We start from the raw sequence: 5,835 nt of genomic DNA on the forward strand, positions 1-5,835 counted from the left end.
TGTTATTAATCCCTAAATGCATAACCTTACACTTCTCACTATTCAATTTCATCCTATTACTATTACTCCAGTTTACAAGGTCATCCAGATCCTCCTGTATAATATCCCGATCCTTCTCCGAATTGGCAATGCCTCCCAGCTTTGTATCATCTGCAAACTTTATTAGCACACTCCCACTTTTTGTGCCAAGGTCAGTAACAAAAAGATTAAATAAGATTGGTCCCAAAACCGATCCCTGAGGAACTCCACTGGTAACCTCCCTCCAACCTGACAGTTCGCCTTTCAGTAGGACCCGTTGCAGTCTCCCCTTTAACCAATTCCTTATCCACCTTCTGATGTTCATATTGATCCCCATCTTCTCCAATTTAACTAATAATTCCCCATGTGGCACGGTATCAAACGCCTTACTGAAATCTAGGTAAATTAGATCCACTGCATTTCCTTTATCTAAAAAATCTGTTACTTTTTCAAAAAAGGAGATTAGGTTGGTTTGGCACGATCTACCTTTTGTAAAACCATGTTGTATTTTGTCCCATTTACCATTGACTTCAATGTCCTTAACTAATTTCTCCTTCAAAATTTTTTCCAGGACCTTGCATACTACAGATGTCAAACTAACTGGCCTGTAGTTACTCGGATCATTTTTTTTTTCCTTTCTTAAAAATAGGAACTATATTAGCAATTCTCCAATCATTCGGTACTATTCCTGAGTTTACAGATTCATTAAAAATTCTTGCTAATGGGCTTGCAATTTCAGGTGCCAATTCCTTTAATATTCTTGGATGAAGATTATCTGGGCCCCCCGATTTAGTCCCATTAAGCTGTTTCACTTTCGCTTCTACCTCTGATATGGTAATATCTACCTCTATATCCTCCTTCCCATTTGTCATGCTACCATTATCCCCAAGATCCTCTTTAGCCTTATTAAAGACTGAGGCAAAGTATTTGTTTAGATATTGGGCCATGCCTAGATTATCTTTAACCTCCACTCCATCCTCAGTGTTAAGCGGCCCCACTTCTTCCTTCTTAGTTTTCTTATTTATATGGCTATAGAACCTTTTACTATTGGTTTTAATTCCCTTTGCAAGGTCCAACTCTACTCGACTTTTAGCCTCTCTGACTTTATCCCTACATCTTCTGACCTCAATTAGGTAGCTTTCCTTGCTGATCCCTCCCATCTTCCACTCCCTGTATGCTTTCTGCTTCTTCATAATCACCTCTCTAAGATGCTTGCTCATCCAGCTTGGTCTACAACTCCTTCCTATGAATTTTTTCCCCTTTCTTGGGATACAGGCTTCCGATAGCTTCTGCAGCTTTGATTTAAAGTAATCCCAGGCCTCCTCTACCTTTAGATCCACAAGTTCTTCAGTCCAATCCACTTCCCTAACTAATTTCCTTAATTTTTGAAAGGCAGCCCTTTTGAAATCAAAAACCCTAGTTGCAGATTTATTTTTGTTAATCCTTCCATTTAGTTTGAACTGAATTAGCTCATGATCACTTGAACCAAGATTGTCCCCTACAACCATTTCTTCTATGAGGTCCTCGCTACTCACCAAAATTAAATCTAAAATGGCATCCCCTCTAGTCGGTTCAGCAACTACTTGATGAAGGAATCCATCAGCTATCGCATCTAGGAAAATCTGAGCCCTATTATTATTACTAGCACTGGTCCTCCAGTCTATATCTGGGAAGTTAAAGTCTCCCATGATCACGCAGTTTCCATTAGTATTTACTTTATTAAAAACATTAAAAAGGGCTCTATCCATATCCAAATTAGATCCCGGAGGTCTATAGCACACCCCAAGCACTATCGTAGGAGAGGCTTTACTAGTTTTCTTCCCCAATGTAATTTTTGCCCAGACGGACTCTGTCTTATCCATTGCATTGCTTCTTATTTCTTTACATTCTAACTCATCGTTGATATACAATGCTACTCCACCCCCTTTACCTTTGTTTCTGTCTTTCCTAAACAGCACATACCCTTCAATACCTGTAGTCCAGTCATGACTACTATTCCACCATGTTATCCCTATAATATCTGGTTTCACTTCCTGCACCAGTAGCTCTAGTTCCTCCATTTTGTTACCTAGACTCCTCGCATTGGTGTACAAACATCTTAATTTTTGCTGTTTGGCCTCGCTCACATTTTGTACCCTATTAGGCACAGTCATTCTACAGCCAGTATAACCTATTAGATTAGTATCCACACCGCCCTCGCTCCTTATATACATTCTCCTACCCACGGCTGTATCCTTTCTTACTTCATCTTCTTCCCTCTCAATGCTAAAATCTGGCGTGGAGATTTTTTGGACATCTCCCATCCATCTCCCCCCAATTCCTAGTTTAAAGCTCTCTTTATCAGTTGTGCCAGCCTCGATCCTAGAAGTCTATTTCCTTCCCTACTCAGATGAAGTCCATCCCGAGAGAACTGACCTCTGTCCGTGAATGCCTCCCAGTGGCCATACATCCCAAAGCCCTCCTTATAGCACCACTGCCTAAGCCATCTGTTGACAGTCATAATCTTGTCACACCTTTGTTGCTCTTCTCTAGGAACAGGAAGGATCCCGCTAAAGATCACCTGAGCCTCAATTTCCTTAAGCGTCTTCCCCAGCCTAGCATAGTCTCCCTTGATACTTTCCAGCGAGAATCTGGCTGTATCATTTGTTCCCATATGAAGGATAATTAGGGGATTCTTTCCCGCTCCCTTGAGGATCCTTTTCAACTTCAGGTCTACATCCCGTATCTTAGCACCCAGAAGACAGCACACCCTTCTATTCTCAGGATCAGCTTTAGTTACAGGCCTGTCTATTCTTCTCAATAAAGAGTCCCCAATCACATAGACCTGCCTTTTCCTGGTGACAGTGCTATTCTCCAGTCTCTCCCCTGTTCCCTCTGGCTGCAAGTTCTTTCCATTCCTGTTTTCCCTTACAATTTTCTTCAACCCATCCTGTATCCTCCTGGGGCTCATATTTGGTGTAGTCTCCCTTGACTCTTCCCCTTTTTCTATAGGGCTAGCCTCTCTTCTCTTCTTCCTTACCCTTCCACCTTCAGCGACTACCTGCTGAGCCCCTTCTTCATTTTCCAACTCTGCAAACCTGTTCCTAAGCTCTATTTCTCCTGCACTAGCCTGTCTTTTTCTCTGCCTGGTTCTTTGAGTCACATGTTTCCACTGACCACTTTCGTCATCCAGTCTCCCCTCAAAATTCCCCAGCCCTGCTTCCATCTGCGAGTCTGAGCTTTTCCCTTCAGATACCTCATATCTTTGCTCCATCATCTCCTCAAACCCCTTCCTAAACTCAACCAGACTTTCCACCTGCATCTCCAAACCTCGGATCTTTTCCTCCATCAGCTCTATCAGACGGCATTTCATGCAGACAAAACTCTTACCGGTTCCCCCCTCCAGGATCATGTACATACCACAGCTTCCACATCCAGTCATCCTCAATGTGTCTTCTACTACAGGAGTCACTCCCACAGCTGCCTCTGTATCTGTCATCGCCTTCCCACCTTAATCCTGTTAATCTGGGAAACACAAGCCACACCAAAAAGAACCACCCCCAGCAAAAGCAAACCCCAAACAAGCACCACAATACAAACTCCCCTTGCAAACTCCCACTCAAACTCCCCTGTTTAGAGCTCTGTTTGCTAGCTCCTGTGCCGCTGCCTTTATAGGACCTCTAGTCAGAAGCCCCACCCCCTAAGCAGGGCTCAGCTGCTCTCCCAGCACAAAGCCCCACCCCCTAATCAGGCTCAGCTGCTCTCCCAGCACAAAACCCCTACACACAAAGACAAATACTAAAAATACAAAACCAAGTACAACTACCTTCTCCTCCAACAGAACTCCCACTCAAACTCCCCTGTTTAGAGCTCTGTTTGCTAGCTCCTGTGCCGCTGCAGCTGTCTGATCACATTGATATGCTCATTAGTTCATTCACATGATCAGGCAGAAGGCAACTTCTTTCAGAATACAAAATTATTTTCAATGATGAAGAAGAACACTCAACTGCAGCTGTTGTGACTGAGAGTAGCAAGAGATTAATTCCTACTTCTTTCATCCCAGGACACATAGCATAAAGATCAGGTCGAGCCAATAGTGATGATAAAAAAAAAGTTGAAGTCAAATCTTCATTCATTCATCATATGATAGTCCACTCTGTGTTCAAATTCTCTAATCTGTCCTGAGCACATGGCAGCCCCATTGCTGATAGTGCCTCACTCCACTCAACTGTTGGTGTTTTATAGGACAGGGATCTGTAAAAAGCTACATAAAGGTTGAGTGGAATCTAGAAGTCGCTGTTGTAGATTTTTAAGAATCAAGTCGGTGTACTTTTTCAGTTTTCTTAACAAACACTTCTTGTCCTTTTCACTTAAGAATTTAATATAAATGCCTTCATTAGTAAACTTCTGGACTGAAGTCTTTGCTTCTTCCAGTACTTTTTCAATGGATAGCTCTCTGATTAATCCAAATGTAGCTTCTATTGCTGTTGTAGCAGATGCCTGGATGGCATTGCTTAATGACCCAAGTGATTTCAACAGTACACTTACAAGAGAGAGAATGGCAGTGGTCTTCTTTGAATGTAGTAGCAAAAGTAATCAACCAGCCTCACTACTTAGATCCATCCTATCTTGGTAGATACTTTTCAAAGCCAGTAATAATGGCTGGAGTAATTTTAAGACAACAGCAAAGGATCACTCATGAGAAAGCCAGAGGGTTTTCCCAGGTTGGACTAATTTGAATTTCGGTCCCAGTGTATCTTCTATATTTTCCAAGATATTCAGTCTTTTGAACTCTTGCTGTAAAAAGAAAAGGAGTACTTGTGGCACCTTAGAGACTAACAAATTTATTTGAGCATAAGCTTTTGTGAGCTACAGCTCACTTCATCGGATGCATTTGGTGGAAAATACAGAGGGGAGATTTATATACACACACAGAGAACATGAAACAATAGGTTTTATCATATACACTGTAAGGAGAGTGATCACTTAAGATGAGCCATCACCAGCAGCGGGGGGTGGGGGAGGGAGGAAAAGCTTTCATGGTGACAAGCAAGGTAGGCTATTTCCAGCAGTTAACAAGAACATCTGAGGAACGGTGGGGGATGGGGGAGAGAAATAACATGGGGAAATAGTTTTACTTTGTGTAATGACTCATCCATTCCCAGTCTCTATTCAAGCCTAAGTTAATTGTATCCAGTTTGCAAATTAATTCCAATTCAGCAGTCTCTCTTTGGAGTCTGGTTTTGAAGCTTTTTTGTTGAAGGATAGCCATCCTCAGGTCTGTAATCGAGTGACCAGAGAGATTGAAGTGTTCTCCAATTGGTTTTTGAATGTTATAATTCTTGACGTCTGATTTGTGTCCATTTATTCTTTTACGTAGAGACTGTCCAGTTTGACCAATGTACATGGCAGAGGGGCATTGCTGGCACATGATGGCATATATCACATTGGTAGATGTGCAGGTGAATGAGCCCCTGATGGTGTGGCTGATGTGGTTAGGTCCTATGATGATGTCCCTTGAATAGATATTTGGACAGAGTTGGCAATGAGCTTTGTTGCAAGAATAGGTTCCTGGGTTAGTGGTTCTGTTGTGTGGTGTGTGGTTGCTGGTGAGTATTTGCTTCAGATTGGGGGGCTGTCTGTAAGCAAGGACTGGCCTGTCTCCCAAGATCTGTGAGAGTGATGAGTCGTCCTTCAGGATAGGTTGTAGATCCTTGATGATGCGTTGGAGAGCTTTTAGTTGGGGGCTGAAGGTGATGGCTAGTGGCGTTCTGTTATTTTCTTTGTTGGGCCTGTCCTGTAGTAGGTGACTTCTGGGTACTCTTCTGGCTCTGTCAA

General features: G+C 42.5%; 1 long non-coding RNA gene across 1 annotated transcript; it reads right to left on the bottom strand.

Annotated features, from left to right (window-relative positions):
• Window positions 1-1,123: 1,123 nt before the first annotated feature.
• On the bottom strand, window positions 1,124-4,213 carry LOC122460306. Its single transcript, XR_006281549.1, has 3 exons — window positions 4,020-4,213; window positions 2,943-2,947; window positions 1,124-1,134 (listed from the first exon to the last, which is right to left on the bottom strand). It is a non-coding gene; the product is annotated as an uncharacterized LOC122460306 (long non-coding RNA).
• Between the last annotated feature and the right edge of the window lie 1,622 nt (window positions 4,214-5,835).

This window comes from Dermochelys coriacea, chromosome 5 (genome assembly GCF_009764565.3).
Source record: "Dermochelys coriacea isolate rDerCor1 chromosome 5, rDerCor1.pri.v4, whole genome shotgun sequence".
NCBI classification, from domain to species: Eukaryota; Metazoa; Chordata; order Testudines; family Dermochelyidae; genus Dermochelys; species Dermochelys coriacea.